This window comes from Protopterus annectens, chromosome 7.part0, assembly GCF_019279795.1.
Source record: "Protopterus annectens isolate FY-2018-M chromosome 7.part0, PAN1.0, whole genome shotgun sequence".
Lineage (NCBI taxonomy): Eukaryota > Metazoa > Chordata > Ceratodontiformes > Protopteridae > Protopterus > Protopterus annectens.
Genome location: NC_056739.1, coordinates 169896847 through 169923055, shown reverse-complemented (window position 1 = coordinate 169923055; position 26209 = coordinate 169896847). Strand labels below are relative to the sequence as shown.

General features: G+C 40.9%; 1 pseudogene; it reads left to right on the top strand.

Annotated features, from left to right (window-relative positions):
- The window catches only part of LOC122806318, a 160546-nt pseudogene that overhangs the window by 103197 nt on the left and 31140 nt on the right, over positions 1-26209 (top strand).

Sequence of the window (26209 nt, the reverse complement as noted above, 5' to 3'; positions counted from 1 at the left end):
AATCTAAGTATGGCATGGCTAGACTACAAAAAGCATTTGACAGTGTCCCACATTCATGGATAAGAGTGCTTTAAAACATGTGTAAGATAACACATTACACTGATAAACTACATTACAGTGACCAGGAAACAGTGGCAAACCACTTTGCAGTTAAGCCATGATAAAGGACAAATTATTACTCCAGGAATAAAAATTTAAAGGGAATATTCCAGGGTGACTCTCACTACTGCTCTTTTGTCTTACCCTTAACCTATTAAGCTGTCTGTTTAACAGATTAGGTCATGGCTATGATTTGTCTCCCAGAAAGCAACAAAGTGCAAAGACTCATCTTCTCTTTGATAAGTTAAAACTCTATAGCTCGTCAGATATGGAACTGAAAGCACAACTGCAAATTGTCAAAACCTTTTCAGATAATATAAGTGTCATTTGGTCCTGATAAATTTGCAAAAGCAGCCTTTGAAGGAAGCTGCAGCACCAAGAAAACATCAGTTTGGGACAAGAATGCGATATAAAAACTTGAGCAACAAGAGGGAGTGTAATAAATATTTGGGAACGGATGAGGGCTCAACAATAAACTTGAACAAATGCAAATAAACCTCAGTAAGGAATATTTTAGAAGACTTGAATTAGTCCTGAAAACAAAGTTCAAACTATAAACCAGTTTGTTCTTTCTGTCCTTAGTTTTGGAGTGACTGGCCCCAAAAGGTGTTTGATAGATTAGACAGAAAAACAAGGATGCTTCATGCTCAAATGATTTATACAAATCAGTGCATACCAAGGTTATATATTCCCTGTTCTGAAGGAAGTATAGATCGCCTTGAAATTGACTACATGTATAGATCTGCATTTGTGGGACTGCATACATATCTGCTAACCTTGCAAGACCCAAACATAGTGAAATGTTTGAAACGTGAGGAGAATAAATTTTAAGATGACTTCCCTTCTTAGTCTAGCAGAAGTATATTTGTGTCCAGCAGTAATGGAAATCAAACCAGAAGTAGCTAAAAATCAGGCAGCAACTGAATGTGCCAAAAAACAAAAGAAATGTAAGGTGAAGGGTCAGATGAGAAGGGAAGAAATGTGGAAAATGCATAAATATACGTCTGGAACAACCTCATGTTGATCAGGATCGAACACAGGAATGGTTAAGTTGAGGCGAATTCAAACCAAAAAATGAAAGGTTAATATTGGCGGCCCAAGATAGTGGACTATGGACAAGTCCACTGAACATGTTGGAGAAGCAGACAAATGTAGGTTTTGTAAAACAGAATTGGAAGCAGTTGCACAGCTTGTTGCTGGTTGTGACATAATCACAGAAGGACTGTATACTGAAAGGCATAATAATGTGGCAAGACTGTTGCACCGAGGACTGTGCAAACATGAAAAACGTTAAATATGAGCCACAAAGCATCCCAGAAAATGATTGTCCACATCACATGGGATCACCCATTACCAGCAGTTCAAGAGACGGATGCGAGAAAACCAGATAGTGTTCAATGAAAAGAATACAAAAGTAGTACTATTCATTGAAATCGCTACACCCATTGATTACAGTGCCTTGTCGCTACACCCAGTGACTACAGTGCCTTGTGTGCAGAGAGACACAGTCATAAAATATATCTGGATTTCCAGGCAGAAATGAGAGTGATGTACAAGAAAGATACCCAGACAGTTCCAGTAGTAATAGGAGCGACAGGTCTTATAAAAAGAATCTACACTTGTATTTAGATTTGTTTCTGATGCACATAACTCCATACGACTTGCAGATGTCATTACTAGGTACATTGCGGGTGCTTTGAAGAGCACTTTTGGCTGACCTCAAAGATTGAAACAATACTAATTTCATGAACTTTAATCATACTTTGACTTACCATAATAGGACTGGACCCCGTTACCATTAGAAAACCCAAAAGATTTGGAGAAATTAACCAACTGTTAACCTCTATGTAGTTCACGGCATATCAAATTGGCTCACAGATGGAACCCAGGAAGCAAGGGTGGGTAGATCTACCACCTCCAAAGAACCTGTCACTAGCAGAGTTTCTTTGGAGTTCATTCTTTGGGGAACTCCTCAGCACCTACTTTTTCCGAGGTCAGAGCTAATATTAAGCATTTGTTGATGCCATCATAAACTCCCCAGAGCACACCAGTGTCTTACAAGGAGGCTTTTCCCAAACAAATAGTTTGTCAAAACCATGGACTAACATTTATACATTTCTTGATATTTAGTTTATCATCTAGCAAGCACGAGTCTCCTGGTAACTTCACATTGTCAACACCATCCTTAAACTTGAATCTGTAGTTAAAGATCTAGGAACCTGTGTCAACAGCGAACTGTCCTTTAATCACCATATATCTGTCACTGTAAGGAAATCCTTTTTCACTGCACAATTTGTATGAAGGGGCATACCATCTAGATCATATAACTTAATTGTTCCACTGTACTTGGCACTCATTGGGCTGATCATTGAATATAATGCCCCTTTCAGTAGCAGCTGTCCCAAGACTTGTTACAACTTGAATGATCACAGCACTTTCTCAGTACAAAACAATAATTTAATTTAAAAAATCAAGGTCCTAAATCATAAAAAAAAACTATGCAGACTGACTCCAAAGCCTTGTTCTTCTCAGTATCATACCGGGTGAATGACAACCTCTGCATTGCATTTTAGATCCATTTCTATCAAGACTTGAAACATTACACCTCATAGATACTCACTCGAGACCTCAGTCTCTTCTGCAAAATTAAAAGAACATGCTGGAGAGATAAAGATGCATCACAGAGGACACTGCTGTGGAGTCATTGTCCACACTTCATAAAGCGGAGTACTTCTCTTATTCTATTCAAATGTAGCTCATAGGAGGTTACTAGGCTAATAGCCCTGGAGCCCTTACAAGCCTAGCCAAGAGTTTACTCCCAAAAAGAAACCTCAGTCAGCATATGTCACCCCTATCAATGAGGGATGCAGGTGGAACCCTGGGACAGATTTGTGATTTCCCATCCACTCATCAAGGTTGCGCTTGAAGAGGGTCAGCGAGGCACTCTACGTGTATGGGAAGTCTATTCCAGAGACTGGGCAGCCTGTGGGAGACAAAGCCATTTCTATCTAGCAGGTTTTTTTGATGTTGCATATTAGATTCAGGCCTTTTGAGCAGGCAATGCATGAGGAGATGCAGATATGGGAGTATCTCTAGTAGGGCAGGGTCCAAGATTGCCTTATAGACGAGACACAGATCACCTCTGAGCGATTTGTACAATACCGAGTGATAGTGATTTGAACCTGTCCACATAGAACAGGTGTTGGTGGCCATGGATCTCTTTCTGAGGTTTTCTGTGGCCTTTCTAGTTGGTGTATTTTGGATGAGTGGATCGATAACTGCAAATTCAACCCCCATTTAGCATCACTGGTCCACATGGATGGTGGAGGTATGCAGTTACACAAATGTATACTTGTTCGATCTGTCCTTGGATATTTGTATTGCAATTTTTGAGGGCAAGTAATTTCTATGGGGATTGCAAGGCTAGGCTTCTTAAGATCTTGCAGACCAATAGCCTAGTACGTAACCTATGAACCTGTGTATAAAAGATCCTCGTGATTATAGTTTTGCATCTTCCTGTCTTCTTTTAATAACTTCATTTTCTGCAAATGAACACCTACCTTTTCTTGGGGTACCTATGAAAATTTTTAAGTAGTGGATGTAACTGGCATTTAGGATCGTGATCTGAAAACATCTTTGGTTTATAAGCAACTGACGACATACATCTGAGACAGGTAATTTTAGTTATTTTTCTGTTCAAAAATAAACATCGTTGTGATTTTGAATGTGGTAATTGTACTATGCGTAATGTTCCACATTACTGATGGAAAAAGATGATGCTGCAAAATGTAATGACCAGTTTCTGATTGTAAGCTACCATGTGTGAAGTTCAGCATCACTGTTAATTTGCATTGACTGTAAGCAGCCATTTGTGCATATGTGGTTTTTAAAAGCAACCCACAGCATGGTCCTTTTTATGTACATTTTTTTTGTATGCAAGGTGCTTGTCTTGTCATGGAATCTAGTGATTGCTTTTAAGGACATCACCACAGCACTGATCTTAAAATATTTGTTGGGTATTTTTATTCTTTAAGAGAGTAAATGCATATTAATTTCCTTTAGTGCCTTTTTTAATCAAGTTTCAGCTCCTTTGTACATACTTTTGTTTTTTTATATTAAAACTCCATGGAGGAGGTGCTTATGAGTTGTTTTTCTATCTTGAATGTCTTGGCTGCCCACTATCTTGTTTGGAAAAGTTTGCATCCCTTAGGAAGATGCAACAGTAACTCCGAGCTCCAATAACCTTGCATTTGGAAGTCTGCTGTCTGACATAATTTTAATACTATGGACTCCTTTTATTCTCCCTAATTTGTAGACTCACTTCTATTAAAGCAGTAATTCTCTGGTTAATTTAGCCTCGTTTCTGTTGTCCCTCTCTTATAAAATTACCTAGACAGGAGTCATTTCAATTGTGGTATTCGAACACTGTATTTGTGAAAGTTTTCACTAAAATCAAATTGTTAATGAATGGATTAGTGTATAATGAAAGTGAGTATCTGTGTACTAGTAGTGACTACGTAATTCACATAATAAAGATTCAATCCATGAATACATTCTGTTGTACCAATTGTATACATCCAGTATCTTGGGTGATACTGAGTCCTAGTGAAAGGGACCCAGTGCTCTTCCTGCCAGCCACTGTTCCCTTCTGTGTCATCCCATACCAACCCCCTATTCCCCCCATTCTGGCCTTCCCACCCCATCCAAATTACTTTTTTATTCTTTTTACACTTCAGCTTTTTCCTCCTTCATTTTGGTGCACACTAACTAGGCAGTCTACCAACCCCCTATTCCCCCCATTCTGGCCTTCCCACCCCATCCAAATTACTTTTTTATTCTTTTTACACTTCAGCTTTTTCCTCCTTCATTTTAGTGCACACTAACTAGGCAAGACTGCACTGTAGTAACTGTACAGGGAATAATTATATTATGCCAAGTTAGTGTAGAGTCGTCTTACACATTTGCTGCTTTTCCCACCTTGATGAGTGGAGTTTTTTTTTTCTTTATAATTAACTTTCTAATAGTATAACTTTTGTAGTTGCTGCTGTGTTTTATAGTTAGGTACGTTTTCTTCCCATTATATAGTGTGTTTTGTTTAACTATTCTTAAACCCCTCATCAGTAAAGAAGTGTGTGGTGCAGACCAAACTTCCTTCCCAAGACTCGGTTGATCAGTGCATGTACTGTCTGGCTGCTCCACTAGGTGATCCAGTGCTCCATTTATGATTGCTTTCGGTCCAGGGCGGTCTGTGAATGGATGGCCAAACTGGTCCTGAAGGGACTTTTGCCTACCGTGGACTTTCACCTCTTTCCAGTCCAGATAGCAAATATGACAAGAGTGATCAGGTCGAAAGAAGAAGACTGAAGACCCCCAAATAATCCAAGAGGGATACTCAGGGTCATCTTCTGATCTGACCACTATAACCCATTCTCCTACAACACCAACTGTGGGAAAGACCCTTCCCCTGATGCTTTGCATCCCTAGCTGCTTTCTGTTGATAGAAGCTCCTACAGGCAGGATTCATCTGCCCTTTCCCCTCCTCAGGAATTTTCCCCAGCGTCTTTAGTTTCCACTGTGGATCCACTTCCCTGTGGTTCAGGCTAGGTCCTTGGAGCCTTCTACCAGAAGGCAAGATTCCAAGCATCCCTTGATGACTTCTTTATCTTGGTCAGTCTGAAGTTTGAGACCTGCTGATTTGCAGTAGCTGATGGGGTCTTTCTGCAGGCTGGAATGAAGTTAGGCCTGTTTCCTTCAGCCTTGGGCCCTCAATCCAAAGCTTTAGCCACAACTAACTTGTTCCTGCCCTCTAAACTAGTGGCTCCAGGGTTCCCCGAGCCAGTTACTTTACCACTTTTACACTTTTAAGGTTGGCTTTAATGGATTGGCTGATCACAACTCCCACCCCTGCCTGGGCCTTTTTGACAACAGCGGTCTTGGAGCCAACTCTTCAGGTGCTGTAGTTTCCAGGTAAGGATTGCCTCAGGTTTCAGTCGACTCTCCAGCTTGGTGATTCAGGTCTTGATAGTTTCAGTCTGATCTCACTGTTGGGCAGTAAGGAGTGGCTCTGAGGTCTAGCATGTCCTTGGAGTCTTTGAATCCCAGGTCCAGGATCCAGGCAGATTGCTTTAGTCTCTATTTTCATTGTAGAGAGGATGTTCTCTCACGTGGAAACTGAGTGGTCTATATCAATCTGAATCCCTTGCCATCTGTGCATGTGAGCTGATGTCAGCTTGCTCCTGGACAGCCCACACCCGTTGGCCTCCAGACCACCCCTACCCCCAGGGCCCCCTGCAACTGCTTCTTCCCTGGATTCTCACAGATTTGAAGGTCATGGGAAGAGTTGATGCAAGAGGAAGCAGCTGGATGCTTCAGAGGAATCCCTCTCTTATACTGACCTTGAGGAAGAAGATGGATTCTCAAGTTCCCCCCACAAAGACTCCTCTTTTGCTTCACCAGTACGGGGGTTGGACAGCTGACGCCCCATCAGTGGAGTAGTCATTATTTCTGGAGGTATTCTGGGTAAGCCCATCCACATCCTGGGTGGTCCCTCCTCCAGACACACTCATTGACTTGGTGTCTTCGAGGGCCAAGCGGAAGTCTTATACATTGGAACCAATTCCCAAAAATTCCAAGATCTTGGCCTCTCCCCAGGATCAACAACAGTGGAGCAATGGTCCTGATGTTAGGCATCTCAGAGAGTTCATTGGTTCACCCCCCTATAGGGAGCCTAGAGTGTTGGACCAGTTAGGGAAGCACTCCTACACATCAGCCATTTTTGTGTTGAGAGCTTTAAATTACCTGGCTCACGTGATGAGCCTTCAACAAGACATCCTGTCTGAAGTGTCAAGAGTGGTTAAGACACAACAGACTACTGAGCCTCAAAACTGTGAAGACAGAGTTGTCCACTTGCAGTCTGTTGCTAACGTGTCCTTGCATCTGCTCTCCAACACACCCAGTGGCACATCCCTGGCTGCTGACACCAGCATTGTCCTGCATCAGCCTGCTTGGATGAGATATTGTAACTTTGCAGACTGCTTCAATGCGTACTTCATTACCGCCACCTACAATGGCACTTTTCTTTTTAGGCCTAAGATTAAAGACTGTACTGAAAATAAGATAACTACACTCCTTCGCTCCTCAGAAACATACGAAATAATGTCCGGAACACTTGAGTTGAAAAGTACACTCTCTATTGATAACATTTAAGCTTCCTACAAGCTTTTCTTCGGTTTAAAATTCACCAACTTCCTCAAACAAAATACATAAAACGGAAACAATGTCACTTGACCACCACTCATTTAAATACCCTTGCATTGTCCTTTAAGTGGTTAATGTCATTTAGAACGTATAAAACATTAAAAATTGTTGTATAAATCTTGTGTAAAAATATATTAATAAACACATCACTAATACATATTGCATAATATTTTTCATATGATTGCATAGTATGTGAATGTATTGAACAACTATAATAATAAATGAAATAATGGATAAGAGAACAAACGTACACATGCCTTAAGGGTCCTACTGATTTGTTCTACTGCTATCTATACATATTAAATCCCTACTGCAAATTCTATGTAATACTATGAAAAGCACTATTAAGAGTAACATAAAACACTCTAGTTTGCTCTGTTAATGTAATTGAGGAACTATTATTTATTTAAACCAGTATTTGATAGAAATGGTAAAAAAAAGTTAGTAGTAAATTTAAAAATTAATAGAATTTAAAAAAGATTATTTTTGAAATTGAAAAAGTTGATTTAGCATACTAAATAAATAATACTAGGCTAATAATACTAGGCTATCTAGTGAGGCTCTTTAATCTCAATAAGCAAGAAATGGATAATCTATCTTTGATGCCCGGATAGTGACAGGCATCCAATCTTAGTTGCCAAAACAACTCTCTTCCCTCTAGGATGAGAGAATCGACTGCCCCCCCTGCCTTCTGAACGGACTTGATCGATGACAACAAATGAAAAAAGGTGGAGAGGGTGTTCTTTGCATGTTTCACCAAAGCATTTTCCACCTTACCTTTTCTAATGGCGTATATGTGTTCGTAAATACGCTCATGTAATTTTCTGTCAATCTTACCGACATAAAAGACTGGGCAGTGGGAACACAGAGCTAGTTAGACGACTCCTGAACTGGAACAGTTAAACCTACCTTGTATTGGTTGAACCCACCGTAATGTACTTACAGTATCGGCACGTTACATTTAAACATACCTGATCTTGCCAACGTAGGTTCAGATTTAGACTCTAAGATGATATTTTTAAGGTTTTTATCCCTCCTGAATGTTATTTTGGGATATTCCATTACAGTCTCCCTACACAACCCATTTTGCATAATGTAACTCCAATTTTTATGGATAATTGAAATAATACCTTTTACATCCACATAAGTAAGCTTGAAGCTACAAGGGTGAACATTCTTCGCTACCTTGTCAGATATACTTGATTTCTCACTGGTGTTGGAAGAATTTAGTATGGGAACATAGAAACCTGACACCTGCTTATTGTGGACCTCGCAAATTAAATCCAAAATTTAGGTCAGCCAGGTACCCTCTCTTTAGAAAAAGACCCTCCATGAATTTACATTCATTGACAAAATCACTTTCTCTAGTCACCATTCTCGCAGCTCTCACCAGTTGACCCTTTATGATGGATTTCTTTTTGGGGGAAAAGTGGTGACAACTGTTGAACTGGGGATAACTGTTGGAAAAGGTTTATTTTTGGTGAATTCTAGCTATATAACTGTTAGCGTTTTTGTCTTTTGAGAGATCTACATCTAAATATGAAATCTTATCACTTTCCACATTGAAGGTGAATTTTATGAAATCGGTAGAAGAGTTAGTGATTTAAGAGTTGGTCCACTATGACCTGATCACCTTTTAGGATGATAAAGATATCGTCCAGAAAGTGTGTACAACAATACCCTGTCCTGAAACAAAGGATATGTGAATACATATTCCCTTTCCCAAAACGCCATCACCAAGTTTGCTACACTAGCACCACATGGAGATCCCATAGGTACCACAATATTTTGTAGATAGTACTTATTGTTGAAGGATACATAATTGCTGGATAAAATAATATCCAGCAATTCGTTGACCAAATGCATCTCCTCTTTAGGTGCTCCTTTAGAATTCAACAAGGTGGGAATCTAGTCCAGTGCCACTGTGTGGGGAATAGAAGAATACAAGTCCCTCACATCTGTGGTTAAGAAGAAACTATCTGCACTGAAATGAATTTGATTTACTCTTGACAGAAATGACCAGGAATCCTTGGAAATCTGAACTTCGCTCACTGCAAATTTCTTCAAGATGGAGTCAACCACCTTAGCCCCAGTGTAGGTTAAGCTACCCCTAGCACTAACCAAGGGGCGCATACGGGGGATCTTTGAGCTTCTTATGAATTTTGGGAGAACCAAAACTTTAAGGAATTTTAGGCACTGGTATAGATATATAATTGAGTAGGTCTATTGTGTTAATAAACATATTGTTATAATAACCAATGATTCTAGCAAGACCTACATTTAACTCATTCTTAGATATTTCCTTAGGTATCAGTAATCCAAAATATCCTCCATTCTCCTGATGTAATCCCATTGGTTCATCACCACCAAGCCACCCCCTTATCAGGTTGCATGACTCTAACCGGTGCTTTACATAGAAGCTCTAAGAGAGCTCTTTCTTTCTTACTGGTGTTAAACATGAAAACATGAGATGAAGGGGGCTGGCTTAATAGGTGGCGGATATCCAATTCACATATCTGTTCAAACACTTCAAGTACTGGACATAAAGGTGGATTATAGGTACTAGGGATAGTAAAATTGCCCAATTCTCTAGTATTTGTCCATCAAAAATTGTAAGTTTAACTTTCTGACAAATAACTTCAGTTCCAGTATGGTTTTAGCCAGGTCCGCCCTTCTTGTAGGGATGAAGTTAAGACCCTTGGCTAACAATTCCACCAACTCACTGGAGAGGTTGAAGTCCGAAAAGTTATAGATGTTGGTCTGAATTAGCAGTAGTGATGATGACGCATCTTTCTAGTAGACTGAACGTCTTCATCCTGGGACTCGACTAATTCCTCCTGTTCCTGGATCTGTTCCTGGTCTTCCGACCCTGGTAGGAGGAATTGTAGGAGGCTGAGTTCTGAAAATTTGGCTTCTCTGCCTCCTGAGCAGAATGGGTAGATAGATGTTGTTGAGCCAAACGGTCACTCCGTCGAATCGGCTCACTAGCTGTTGGGGTCTAGCTGTTGGGATATCAGCTTCCCCTTGGATAGAGGCACTGGAATTTGCCCTCTCTTCCATAGTGGGATTGCTTGTTCTTCCCAAGTGGCATACACTAGAGGCCAAATAATTACCTTTGGAAGGAGGCGGTTTAGGATATGTCATACCTTCCCCATAGGCGTTAATATTCCTTTTGAGTTTTTTTTTTTTTTATTTTATTAGCTGTAATTTTGTTAATGTGTTGATCAATACTGCTGAATGACCTCTCGTACTCTAAGTAACGGTGGAAATTCAAATCATTCTTTATTTCCACATCCAATTTTGTAATTTCTTTGGTTAAAATGTCAGCTGCTTGTTGGTAATGACCTTTTTATCAAATCTAACAATTCGAATCCATGCCTGTCAAACAATTGAATCAAGTCAGAATGAAAAGTGGACCCTTCCACCAACCCCGTAGGGTATTGCCAAGACCTGAGACCTTTTGGGACCACTTTAGCTTGTTTACATTCATTAAAATAGGCCACTTCCAATTTTATCTTTCTCAATTTCATCAGGCTGTGGTCAAAAATACTTAATTTAGATGGCAAATCAGATAATTCAGACGTAGCTTGATTCTCTGCAATATTCCCTAGATTATCCTGTAGGGAAACAGGACGACTGAGCCACATGGTAAGGTTAAATGGCTCCAAGTTATTTGCAGTTGGAACGGTAGCAGCATTAGAATGAGGTGAAACACCTCGCATAGAACTGATATTCGGCATATTTTCACCTTGTATGTCCGCCCTAGGCAGTAAAGATCTTGCTAGTCTAATGACCCCACCTGTACCGCTATTAGGAGAGCCATTACACTCAACTTTGCCAGGTTGGCTAGTAGAATAAACTCTCTTGTGGTGGTCTGTAAAAATGTTTCTTTATAGTCCCTGTTGACAAAATGTCTTTCTAGACAAGACCATTCTCTTTCAAAATCCTCCTCTTCAGTGCACAATCTGGATATGTAAGGGTGTCAGAGGAGGTGACCTAATTAATGATATTGAGTATGCGTAAACAGTGTATAATAGAGCTGATGGCTCATGTTTATCCAGGATTAAATGATAACATTCCGATGAAGCCCGCCCTCAAAAAACGGCAGGTACAAGAGTTGTGATTTGGTCCTTAGTTTAAATATATTAAATGGCTGGGGAAGGGTATTTTATGTGATGAAGGGCACATCCCAAAAGCGCTTATTTTGTTGAAAAGTTCATGCTGAATTTTTATTATTTTATAATAAACCGTGATACTCAGTGGTGGTTGTTGCTGCTGTCTTCATTTGTGGGTCTCTGTATAGAGCAACTGGACATTTGGTGTTTTTTTTTCCTTACTGGCTTGCTTCATTGAACTTTACTATTCAAAAGAGTTGCACAGTATTGTTGGTACCTACATGTGTTAAATAAGTCATCAAGATGTTCATGTTTCTCTCTCACGCTCGCACATACACATTGACACTGCCTCCAAGTCCAGTCTAGCACAAGATGCTGTTTGCGTGCACACGCACACACCTTATCTCACACACTGCAAACCTACATACAGGGGAAATGGATTAATTTCAAGTTCATCTATGGCATGTGTTTTGTGTTGGAGGAAACCACATCACTTTGATAATGCCCACACAGATGGGAGGAGAATATGCAGACTTCATAAAAGCAACCACAGACACGAACTGAACCAAGTGTTTTGAGATTGATGTGCTGCTGACTGCACCACTGTGCCTGTAATCAGTTACTTTCAAACATATCCTGCCCAGACCACCAAAGATAGATAATTATTTTATGCAGACATAATGTCTGACTATGACAGAAAGTTAAAGAAATGATGGCAAACCTGCTGCTCATAAATACCCTCTTTAAATGTACAAGCATACAAATATGTAAGCCGTACAGTAGTCCTTTTACACTGGATGTCAACAATTGCAATATATTGTGTGATGCTGCTTTTGTTAAACCAGTTGAGGTGAGCAATCTTGATCAAACAGTGGAGGTAATTTACTGCTATCCACAGATGACCTCCATACCCATGAGTTACATTTTGACTGTGTACACTTCAGAAGTCAGACTGTGATTTAAAAAAAAAAATGGCCACAGTAAAATATTCCAATTTGTTTTATACAAATGCACTAGTCATAAAAAGCCAGCTTAATAACAGATTAACTTGATCAGAACAGGAGGTCCAGTTACTTTCCTCCAGACAGTCCTTGTACTGGGCAATTATAGCAAGCCAGTTTGAATGTGTATATCCCGGATGTCTTTAAGTTTAGCAATAAAATGATCACCACCCCTTACTCCCATTTTTTGCATGGTGTCATGTCAACTGTCACCATCTCCCTTTCTATTAAAACTGTCACCATCTCCCTTTCTATTAAGTGCCACACTCTACCTTCAACAGTCATGCCTAAGTATTGCAAGTCTTAGTCATGCAACCCATCCATCTTTTTTTTCTGGATATTCTCATTTCCTCTTGTTTTTTCCTCTCTCTCTCCCAAATCTTCACCAAAGCATCTACTGCTTTCCTGCATTTGCCCAAACCTCCATAATCTTTTCTCTTTGAACCTTCTCTGCAATTGGAGCAGAGTTGGCTTCTGCACTGTGGGACAGAGGAAGAAATTATGACATCAGAGTACATCCTACTCGCCCTTCTCAGTCACGTTCTCTATCCTCTCCAGCTTCATCATCTACTCTGCCTTCACTGCCCAGGTTTCTGTACCATACAGACGCAAGTACTGTTCTCACCATTGTTTTATACAGTTTACTTTTGAGCTTCTTTGACATTATTTTGTCACACACTACCCCTAATGCTCTATGCCAGTTGGCTGTAGCTCTTCTGAGTCTAGCTTTGACCTTGTCATTCCGACTTCCCTTTTGTTCAGCCATCCCAGTGAGATATTTAAAACTGTTAAATTTGTACCACCATTTTCACTTCTGTCTGTTTTCAGCTTCTGATTCTCCTCATTTGCTAACATGAGTACTCTTTCATCCCAAGTGTCTTCAGTTTTGCTTTCATATAACAACTTTTTTTATCTGTCCCCTCTGGCCTATTTGCTAATGTAGTCTATCAGCAGTAGGCTCGTAGCTGAGCCCCGATGTACATCCGAACCCACTGGGAGCCCCTCTGAGTTCAGTGTTCATTCTTCTGTCACTGGGTACTTGTACATAGACTGCACTAACTCTAGCAATGTTTCTAGGACTTTGAATCATTGTAGAACTGCCAAAATCACTTTTCTTGGGGAACTTGTCCATGCTTTGTCCAATTCCAAGAATGGCCAGTTGGACTTTATTTTTTTTCATGTCCAGCTTTTTTTTCCACAAGCCTTCTCATGGAAAAACTGAGTTGGTTGTGCTGCATCCTGCCCTGAATCCAATTTGCTCATCTCCCATCTTACTTTCTACTACTCTGCATATTTGTCTTTGTTCTTAAACAGTGGCACTAGAATGCTTATTCTCTGGTCCTGTGGGTTACACCTTTTCTTCAGCATTCCTATGAATACTCTCAGGAGTCACTTGTCCCCTGACTTGCATAATATATTGATCATCTCATCCATGACTATATCTGAGCCTGCTGTTTTCCCAGACTTTATTTTCCTTAGTGCTGTTCGTACCACTTCTGGTGTGGGCTCAATGATTCGCTCTTTTGGGCCAGTATAACTGTGGGATTTTCTTCATTCAGAACTCACTGGAAGTATCTTCCTATCTGCCTTTAGCATGTGGATTGGTGAACAGAGTGTTGCTGTCATTCTTTGAGTGGTGTTTTTCACACAAATACAAAGTAGCCAAAATAAAGCATGCCAGATAACTTCATACAAATTCAATTAGCCCTTCAAAGCCAGACTGACTGTTTTTCAGTCTAGTCACTTTCAGTTTAGTCACTAGTCACTTTCAGTTTAGTCACTTTAATTCACAGCCTAACTCCAACCAGGAGTTGCAGCTATTTTGCTGGGGCCACTTTTAGACTCCAGCATGTGGAATGTGCACAGTGTAGTCCAGTTTGCTACACACAAACCCGGTAGGCCTGCAAAGCCAGAATAATGTGCAAACCACAGTAACATCCGTTATGTCAAGCTTAAGACGGCCCCTAGCTTTACTCACCAGTTGGAGCTACATTATTTGTTGTGTACACCTTGGATGCCTGACTGTAATACACTAGAAAATAAAGTAAAATAGTGGCCACAGTAATGCATTTCAGCTCATTCACACAACTGCAGCGGCAGTGAAGTATTCAGTCCAGAATTCCTGCGAAGCACTTTCTACTGCCATTATGATCAGATTGCCTGCCAGGATTACCTCACCCTCCAAATTCTTTCTGCTGTTTTTAAATGCGGCATCCGCGCACACTTTCTTATTTAAGGTTTGTGAGCTTTTTGTTGCTTGCCTTCCTACCCATGCTCAAGACATAAATCAGATGCATTGTTTGTGGGTATGACATAACAGAAAACCCACAGATGCAATAGTCATATCAAGTACACCGCACCTCCCTCATAACTTTCCAGAGTCAATGATTTTTTTTGAAAAGAAAGCCCAGTCTTTTTTTTAGTAATTTTAGGTAAGTAAATGCTGCAGCCAGGAGTTCTTTCCTTAATAAATTAAACTTTCTGAAAAGTGCCCCTGTCTGACTTGCACCTTATATGGCCACCTAATTTGTGTTTCAGTGAGGCCAACTACATAGAGTATTTTGAGTATTGTTTGCTTGTACTCTTCCTTTGGTATTCTAGACTTAGTGTGCAAATTATTAAAGTGAGCATGTTTATTTTGCATTTGGAGCTTTTCTTCCCAGAAGAAGGATTTGTTAGCCAGCTGACATTATCTGTTCATCAAAATAAAGTAAATTGCATAACTTTCTTTGTAAGCAAGCTGTAACCAAAACATTTTTCCTCAAATTTCAAGAAAAAAATAGAATATGATCATAGATATCGCAAGATAAGATATTCTGTTTTTGACAGGAGGGGAGGGTCACATTCCAATTGCTAGGTGAAAACTTTGAACACATGAAAGGGACAACATGATGTATTCTGCCACTGACGATATAATAATACTACAGATGCATGCTTAACTTGACGTAACCAGGTGTGAGACCAAAGATCATTTGTCTTTCATGCTTTGTTCTTAGGTAGTCAGAGCTGAATCAGAAAGAGAAGTCACTACTTATGAGGAGGAGGCCCCAGAGAATGCAGTGGAAGAAGCCACTGAAGGTTTGTGGCTTGTTTCAGTTTTTTGCGCTTCAGATAAATTCTATTTTGTTTGGTTTAAGCAACAGCGGTTTGTGTTACTGAATGTGTAATTACTTCCCTCAGACATTCTATAACAAATACTGAGAACCTGATGTGCTTTAGTAAACACATGGCTTACTACATGTTTTAAACTGACAAGAAATCTGATTATCTGTTCATTGAGGGGTAATTAATGTGAAGTCTGACATCTTTCAGCCACTAGGACTTTTCCATGTTGTCATTTTTTGAGAAAATGACAAATTGAGCATGTAAAAATGGGGGATTGCCTTTAGTTATATATGATGCTTAAAGAAATGCATGCAAGTGTGCAGTTCGGAATCTGTTAATTTGTGTTTTTCCTTAAATTCTTCCTTTACCATTATGAAGTTACTGCAGCTGAAGTTTTGAGTATGTTTATACTTCTTACATACTGCTGTTATGCATAAAGCTCAGAATTTGAAACCTTCTAGCATCGGCTAACAGCTCTGCTTCTGATGATGGCTACTTTTGTCAGGCAGCAGTGTCGCATATCCTGAAATTCTAGTCACTACTGTGACTGTACAGTAAAAGAGCTGTGCATTTCTGCGGGCTTCTCCTTAGCTGATATTCTTAAAACTTCATTGGCAGTGTCATGTAAGAGCCAAGGAGAAGCACTCCTAAAGAAAGTTTTGATGATTGAGGGTTACAGGGGTTTAATCTCAGCCTTCCTGCACTAAATGTGTGAGGATATGGGTCTTGAATCCCACACTATCAAATTGGTATATTTCAAAGGGGAAGATTGTCCTTAAGAACTTAGAAAAAGCCCTGACTGCTGCCTCGGGTTATGGTGAAAACCTGCCACATCCAAATATCTTTACATTGTTGGCTACACAACAGAGTTAACATTCACTGCCTCCCTAGGATTTCACCCACCTTAGTCTGAGCCCAGTGCCTTCTAGTGCTGTTGTACCAGTACTAAGACGTAACAAATTTTTTTTGTACACCTAGTATTTCCAAGAAGGAGCTATGGATACCTACCGAGACAGCTTCCCTTTCCTGCCTCTCCTGTTACAGCTATTACCATCCATACCAGTCTGCTACCAAGGTCTCCGTTACTAAGTACTCTTCCAGTAGGTAGTTATGGTACCTTATAAACAAAAGGCTTGCTTTCAAAAGGGCCAAGTGCTAGTTGTCATGTCAGTGTTGTGGTACCCTTGTAAATGAGTACACAGCCACTGCCTCAGGCAGTTATGGTACCTTATAAACAAAAGGCTTGCTTTCAAAAGGGCCAAGTGCCAGTTAGTCATGTCAGTGTTGCGGTACCCTTGTAAATGAGTACACAGACACTGCCTCAGGCTTATATAAATGAGAAAATGAGTACATTTCAGGGGAACGAGTAAATCCTAGAAAAGCCAGTTAAGCACGCATACCCAGTAGCTGGTCGCATAGGGAAGAATTCGCATAGGGAAGAATTAAGGAATACACCTTTAATACAGTGGTGACAACCAAGTAACTAGCTGTGCCCAAATATTCTATAGAGGGTTATACAGCCTAACCAATGCTAGGTCACTAAAATGTATTCAGTAGCTGCAAATGAGACACTGGCAGATTATCTTGTCTTAATGTTACCATGTCTGGGGAACTCTGGCTGTACTCTTCTCACACAGTCTTCACTAAAGTTATTCATTTTTTTACAGATGACACAAAGGCCTCTAAGCTTTTCCTTTTTTGAAGGAACTTTGCTATTTTTCAGGCCTGATTTAACCATGCACAGGATACCCCTATTACCTCTTCACACATTATTCTAAATCCCTCTCATGGTATGTAATTTTTTGAAGCTGTGTAGTATACAGACTTATTGGAGGCAACAGTAATTTTAAAGAAAGAGGACACATCTTCCATCTCCCTTATCTGAAGCAAAAATAAATGACCTTGTGTAGTAGAATTTTGCAGTACAGTTCATTCTACTACATTTTCTGTTTAAGAATTTTCTAATATTGTTCCATATTTTGTTTTTTAAATGTGTTGGAGTAGGATCCCATACTCCTACTGGAAGTGGTAAGACCTGTGTACTATTTGGTATTCAAAGTTTATGCTAATTAAATGTCCAGATGTTTAGCTGGATGTTCACATTTTTGAAGGGACCATTTCCTAATTCGTGTCTGCATGTTGAGAGGTTCGCACAGAGGTATTTACTTTTTTATCTCTCTCTTTCTCTCATCTCTCTCTCGGGAAGTAGACTGTATTTTCTCCTGTGCAGCACCTTTAGAAATTTTTGCTGATTCGGGTTTTACTAGAGTTCATAAAGTCCATAATTTAGAATTTGGAAGAACATGCTGGAGCACTCCTTCATCTTTCTGTGCAAGAGAGTGGTTTCCCCAATTCCAAACAGCAGTGGAACTGAAACTTTCAGTCTGTTTTTTAAAAAAGAAAACAATATGTAGGACAACAGGACTACTACTATTCTTTCAAACAGATTTTTCTCTCTTAAACCAAACATTGCAAAACATGGGAGAGTTTATTCATTTATGAGGTATTGTGGCTTGTGATGGGAAGCAGTGAGTGTGAATACAGTTCCATTTTGTTGCATACAGCAGCATTATTACTAAAATGAACAGGTAGAAGTTTCACAAATCTCATAAAGTGTACGTATTGACATTTCTGCATCTAAGAATAGTTATAACTGCTGAGATTTAGCCCTTTCTAGACTACAGTTAAGTTATCTGGAGGGACCTTAAGAATGCAGTCTGAGTAGGAAGTACATTCTATAATTATGTGAAAGCCTTTTGGAGTTTTGGTAAGAGTAGAGTCCTTTTACCATGTTCATTTTTTCCTTCGTAGCTGACTCTACTATATGTGTATGGTGCCCTACTAGCGGAGTTCACCCTGATTTAGCAGTGAGCATTTCTCCAAATCTTGTATTGCTTCGGTCTCCTGAACCTGGGTAGGAGATAACTGCTGTGATAACACAACCTCATTCACTCAAGTGATAGACCTCATCAGAGAGGCTCGGTCTACCACAAGATCCCCCTCAGGTTCCTGCTGTAATCCACTGCAGATACAGAGTACTGAACACTAATGACATTCTAGCATGGCAGGACTTCATAATGTTAACATAGTAAAGTTTTTCTGTCTGCCTCCTGTCCACCAACTCCACTTCACAGTCATCATTTACCTCTAATAAAACAGCTAAATGTCTGCTCCATGCTGCTTGAAGTTTCTTTTGCCAAGCGGGAGGAAGTGCCATTACCTGTTGTGTGACCACAAATTGTCAGGCTCTTACTGTTCAGTAATACTAAACCTTTTCAACTGTTTTGCTTGTAATGAGGGCTCCAGTACCAACTACATAAGCTCTCTAAGTTTAGCTTCTATATATCCTATTGCTGTGGTGCGCTCACCTGCCTTTTGGTCCCTACCTTGTCTGTATGGACATTAGGACTATACATACCTGACTTGGTTACATTGGAAACCTTTAACCTCTGTCCCGTGGCATGGACTGGAACCAATGACTTCACCCTTTTCCTGCTGAACCTGCTGTGATGGCTTGTACTACTTCCCATTGGTTCCCTCTTGTGCAGTTGAGCTCTACTTGCTAAGCAGAGGTCCCACTTTTTGCCCATCTCTTTTATTTATTTTATTTATTTATTTCTCCACATTCACAAAGAAACAAAATACATAGAGTAACATCAAAATTCAATTCAAGAGACAGAGACTTATTGCAATAACATTCTATTAAGTTGCACAGTTATAATTTTGAGTAGGACCCCAGATATTGAGATAGGGTAGGAAGTAAGGAGGTTTGCTCTATTAATCTCAAGGGGGAAGGCAAAATTTTCGTTGACTAGTCGACTCTATGGTTATAGGAGGGAGCAATCTAAGGGAAGCAAAATTGTATAAAGAAATAGGTTTAAGGAAACTAGAGAAGTTTTAGGAGAGGACTCTTCAGCTGAGTTACATTTTTTGCACTATCAAAGTGCTGAACTCTTGCTTGCTCCATCCAGTATCATAAAGTCCATTTCAAAAGCAGCAACTTGACATCACTCTCCCACCTCTGAAAGCAGCCGCTTATCTCCTCGGTGAGTTCACTGGCACTAAATATGGATGTTCTTCGTGTTTCACTGTTGCAGTCATTACATTTGGGTAATCTGCTGGCAAGTTGCACTCAGTCGGCCTGAATAACAAAGTCGTGGGTCCTGCATCGGTTGCGGTCTCCTCTTCCATGACATCAGGTCGTTGGGGGTATAAAACATGCAGCCGGCGCCATTTTATTCAGTCTTTCTTGCCGTGCGGTGCCTGAAGCAGAAGCAGTTCGCAAGTGCCGGTCAGCTGACTCCTGAAATTTTCATATTCTAGTTTCAGAACCAAAGTCTTCAAACTAAAGCTAAGTACCCCATTGGGGAATCTTTTTCTTGCTCCTTACCGATGTCAGTAAAAGTTAATAATTGCCAGTCACCGGTTCACCGGTACTCAGTGAGGTGCTTTCTCAGCCCCTGATACCTGCTACTTTTGAGTCGCAGGCCTCTACCGAGACCCATTCGGAGTCCGGTATGCTGCGAGATTCGCAAAGTATTGAACCCGCGGATGTCTCTCCCTTGTATGGGTCCGGAGCTGCTGAGCAGGCACCGGCTTCTGAGGGTGTTTTCAGGCCTTAGCATTTTTACATTAAACTGACGCCAGCAACAATGACGCCAGCAACAAAGACAAAAACAACTTCTACGTCTAAAAAAAAAATGACGCATGAGCCACGTGCTCAGGCCCCTATGCCTAAAAAACAGATTATCAAAATGGCTGAGGATTTAATTACCTTGATCAGGGGGTCCCAACCCCCCCCCCCCCCCATCTGCTGAAAGGCCTAGGCAAGGCACTGATTATGAATCTTCAGATCTGGTTTCCATTTCTTCTGATCAGGAATTTTCTATTCCACCCTATGAGGATTCTGATGCAGAGGAATCCATCCCATCTGCATCTCCTCCTGAGGATTACTCTTTTGGAGAGACTTTGCATACTTTAAGGGAACATTTTCGCTGGGAGAGTCAAGACTTGTCTGAATCAAAAAAGAGGCTTAGGGATTTCCTCCTGCCTCAGCATAGGCCTTTGGCTATACCTCCTGTATTAGACATTGTTGATTCCTCATTCCCTGCCTGCAAAAGGAGTTTCTTTGGTGGGCAGAGACCTGTCACCAAAACAAGGGACTGTCAATCTACCCCATGCAACCCAAACCCTAACTACAGACTCATCAGACTATACTTGGGGGGGCCCACCTTCTCGGAATCCAGCATGGCTCCTGATTCCCTGCCTCCGGCTCCTAGTAAGCCAGACAGATATTACAGGGTTCCTGACTCCCACAAATTTCTTTAAATCCTGCTGCTGATCCTTGGACTATTTCTCAAGGTCCCAAGGGTGTTAAGGCTTCTACTGCCAAAAATCCCCCTTCTGATGGAGATTCCAGGGTGCTGGATAGATGGGGCAAGAAGGTTTATACGTCTGCAACCTTGACAATCAGGGCTTTAAACTGCCAGTTTCATATGCTTAAATATCAACAGCATGTTATGGGCTTACTGAAACAGAAAATTATGTTGATTTCTGATTGTGTGGAAAATAGAGTTACAGGATTTATTGCAATTCAGCAGAACATGTTGGAAAGCATACTTTGCAATGTGGTTTTGATTCCTTGGAGGCCTCTTGTAGGGCTGCCATTACTGGATCTGTGATTAGAAGGCATGCCTGGCTCAAGGAGCAAAATCTGCCCAATCACGTTAAAGCTAAATTGTTGGATGCCCCTTTGCAGCATGATACTCTTTGTGGTAATAAGAGGTTTTAAAGAAAATAGAAGACAAAGCTAAATCTATGCAAACTGTAGAAGATTTCTTGCAAGTGCAGCCACCTAGGTTCAGTAGGCACTGGCCTACTAAAAATTGGTCCTTTCCTGTGTCCAACAGAGCAACTCTGGGCAAACCCAGGTGCTCAAAAGGCTCCAGATAGCAATCACAGGGGTGTTACAGGTCAAAGCAGTGGAGTGCTTCCACCTCTAAATCTGAAGCAAACCAAGCACAACTGTACAGTAAGCAGTTTCAATGACTTTCCTCTACCATCCTCAAGCACTTATCTTTTGGCAGCCCCCTTGGGGGGGAATTAGCACTTCATGCTCAAAATTGGCAGTTAATTACCCAGGACAAGTGGGTATTAAACATAGTATCCCAGGTGAACAGATTTCATTTCCATACTTTGCCAATTCCAAACGGATGGCCGGATCTGCCACAAAAAACAGTGGGCAGCTGCCCTTTGGCTTATCTACTGCGCCCAGGGTCTTTACAAAGTGCCTGGCACCAGTAATTGCATTCTACAGACAAAGAAACATCCAAATGTATCCTCATCTGGATGATTGGCTCATTCAAGCAGAGGACAAGGACACTCTTCTTCAACATCTGGCGTTTGTAAAAAGGCTTCTAGTATGCCTAGGGTACACCATAAACGAAAAGAAATCACAACTGGTACCCTCTCAAATAATGACATTCCTGGGTGCAAGCTTGAATACAACTGCCCAGATGGTTTACCTCACGCCAGAAAAACAAAGGCAACTGACAACATACTTCAAACAAATGGCAACAAAAACCCAGTTATCTGCAAGACTAATTCTGCAGGCTTTGGGATTCATGGCATCCTGCATTCTACTGATTCCATATGCGAGACTGCATATGAAGAAACTTCAGTGGTAACTAAAAAGTTTGAGTCAAGCTTGTCGCAGCCTGGAAACAATGATTCTTCTCATTCCCTGCCTGCAAAAGGAGTTTCTTTGGTGGGCAGAGACATGTCACCAAAACAAGGGACTGTCAATCTACCCCATGCAACCCAAACCCTAACTACAGACACATCAGACTATACTTGGGGGGCCCACCTGGCAAGGAGATGCATTCAGGGCAAATGGAGCCCAAACCAAATGCATTTGCATATCAACCAGAAAGAAATGCTAGGTGTTCAGAATGCTCTGACAACCTTCAAGGACTTCATCCAGGACAACTACTGATAAGGATGGACAACACCACTGTTATGTGGTACATAAACAAGCGGGGGGGGGGGTACACACTCCTACCCCCTTTGCAGACTAGCCATGGCCTTGTGGACACAGCCTTGACTTACCAAATAAATCTTCAAGCACTATTCCTGCCAGGAAAGCAAACTACCTAAGCAGAAATGTTATGGACCTGCACGAATGGAAACTGGATCCACAAATCTTCAACAGGTTAACACAGAAATGGGGGAGCCCAGACATGGATCTATTTGCCTCTCCCCAAAACTGTCAGTTGGACAAATTTTGCACAAGAACTCATCACAAAAGAGCATGGAAAGTGGATGCTCTATCCTTCAGCTGGAAAAACCTATCAGTCTATGCCTTTCCCCCTCTGCCTCTACTCTCCAAGGTCTTACTAAAAGTCAGACAGGAAAAACCAAAAATGATCCTAATTGCTCCGGACTGGCCTCGCCAGCACTGGTACCCACTTCTAAGGAATATGTCGCACCTTCCTCTGTGGTACTTGCCTCAGACGCCTCATCTACGGTCTCAGCAGAACTTTCAAATTCTACATACTCTGCTCCAAACTCTGAATCTTGCAGCATGGCTGATCAACTAATTATTCAAACTACATCTCTCAGTAAACCTGTGATGGATGTCATTTTGGAAGCCAGAAGGCCTAGCACTAGAAAACGTTATGCTGATAAATGGAAGAGATTCTGTGCTTGTAACCAAGCACACTGAATTGACACTGCAAAGCCCAATATCCCTCAGATTTTATAATACTTAACTGAGATGCTTGACAAGGGCCCATCTTTTTCTTCAATAAAAATCCATGCCTCTGCCATCTCGGCTCATTACAGCACAGAGCTTCCCCTCTTTTCTCATCCACTGCTTAAACAGCATCTCAGAGGGGCCAAAAATTTAAGGCCTCCCAGGAGAGCACCAACTCCTGCATGGGACCTCAATTTTGTGCTGGAAAAACTCACCCTGCCTCCTTTTGAACTAGCAGCTACTGCGGATATAAAATTTCTTTCTTGGAAGACCGCGTTTCTTTTGGCAATCACTTCAGCTAGAAGGGTTTCAGAACTGCAGGCTCTCATGGCAGTGGAGCTTTTCATTATCTTTTACCCAGACAGGGTGGCCCTCGGGGCCAATCCTTTTTTTATGCCTAAGGTGGTATCCAGTGTGGCTCTTAACTAGACCATTCACCTGCCAACTTTTTACCCAAATCCGCAGAACAAGGGAGGTGCGGATTCTGCATTCATTGGATGTACACAGACAACTAAGATTCTACTTAAACAGGACCAAATCTCGAAGAAAGTCTGAGCAACTACTGGTGGCATTTGCTGCAGGATCAGAGGGGAAGGCTATATCAAAGCAAACTATTTCTAAATGGATAAGCGACTGCATTTGTTTCTATTTGCACCATGGTAAACCTGTGCCCAAGGGGATTAGATCACATTCCACCAGGGCTGCCTGTACTTCAGCAGCTTTTCTCAGAGGGGTCTCAACCAAAGACATTCTAGAAGTTGCTACTTGGAGCTCTGTTCATACTTTCACAAAGCATCATCATTTACCTCTCTTCTCTAAATCCAGGGCAGGCTTTGCCTCTGCAGTCCTACAGGTCTTTATAGCCACTCCTAATGCTGTTTTGTTCCATCCTCCCATCCATAGCTTTGGGATTCTGCCCAAATGTAATGACTGCAGCTATGAAACACTAAGAACATAGTACAGTTGTATACACTTACCATAAATGTAGATGTTCGAGTGTATTCACTGTTGCAGCCAGGGTTGCCCACCCGCCATCCCCCATTCTATACCTTTTCTTTCCTTCACTGTACTCAAAAGCCTTTGTGGTGTATTTGTTTTTAGTTGAAGGTACAGTTTGTTTCTAAAAGTGCATTTATATGTTTACAGTTTTATTTATATATAATATATTTTTGCTCCCCATTTGGGGGGCACCTAACATCTGGGGCAAGAAAAACCTGAATAAAATGGTGTTGGCTGCATGTTTTATACCCCTGATGACCTGATGTCATGGAAGAGGAGACTGCAACCGACGCAGGACCCAAGACTTTGTTGTTCCGGCCGACTGAGGGCAACCTGCCAGCAGATTACCCAAATGTAATGACTGCAACAGTGAATACATTCTAACATCTACATTATGGCAAGTGTACACAACTGTACTTTTCCTTTCCCATTGTGTATTTTTTTTCTGTAAGTTTCAGATATGAGCTGAAACATTCAAAAAGACATTTTACCTTACTGTAGTAAATGCAGTCTGAGACGAGGAGTTGCGTACTTAGCTTTAATTGGTTTCTGGTCATGTACTGTTGCAAATACTCAAAGAAAACTGTCAGTTATCCCCCTTTTTTATACTGTGGCAATAATTTACTACTGACATTGGCTTTCAGGACTGGGTTTTCACTTCTGCTACTCTTGTGCACTTGGCAGAGAATCACAAGTTTCTTGTCCTGTTTTTACTGTTTCTTCCATGCTGGTGCTTGCTTTCCTCTCTTCCGCCTTGCATCTTTCAGCTGTTTCACTGTGCTTCAATGTGTCACACACGTATTTCTAGCTGTAGTCCCTTTTAATTCAAGCTGCATTTTGAAATCATCTGGGGGCACATCAGGTGGCCCTTTATATGCATACTACACACCCACAATTCCTTGCAGGATGTTTCCAAATCCAGTTGACCAAGAACTGACTGCACTGTCTAAACAGATATGCCACTTGACATCTTGGAATGTTCTTCAGGACTTGCCTTGCCTGTTTCCTAGCTACTGTGGTGAAAAGATAAAATAAATGCTGTTCAGTGTTTACACTGTAGATTTTATATTTGGCCACAAGGGTTCAGTGTCTTTTTGGTTAAAAGACCACTATGGGCAAATGATGAAGAAAAAAAAAATATTTTTTCTTGCCATGATTTTTTTCTTGCTATGATTTACTGCACCTCCCAAAGGTATCTGCAGCAAAATAAGTACTCATTCCTAATTTTTATTTTTATTTTTTACTCTTCTCTGCCCTTATGGGGGCAGACATCATGATTCCTTTGGAAAGGTAAATCTGCCCCATAATGCACAGATTGTGAGAATAAATAGCCCTACTATTTCTTGTCAGAGTAGACTTGCACTTAGAATGGAACACCTAAAAAAAAAACAAAAAACTTCTAAGTTTGAGAGTCTGCAGCTCATGTGTCATTGACCGGTATGCACCGAGTTTTTACAATTGTTCCTACTGATGTACTACACATTCCCTGAAAGAATCTTGCAAAAGTGTCAACAAAATACTGAGAGATTTTTCACAAGGAGCAGTTTTGCAAGTTTCAATTCCTGGCCAAGTTACTCCTCCCATCTCCCCCTCCTTCAGTAGGCTAGAGTCTCACATTTCCAGCTTGGCTAGATTCAACTATTTATTCAACTTTGCATGACAATAGACATCAAATAAATCACAACCTGTTGTGCCACTAAAACTATTCCCTCATGTCTCTTCACGTCTGAAAAGCATTTTGCAGGAAAAAGACACGCACACACGCACGGGCACTAGGCCAAGCTATCCATTTCTTAAAATGTGCAGTGTAAAATATTCAATTTGTAATGCATTTTGGCTGCTCACATGGTTATCTTTGCATAGTCAATGCTCTTATAGCA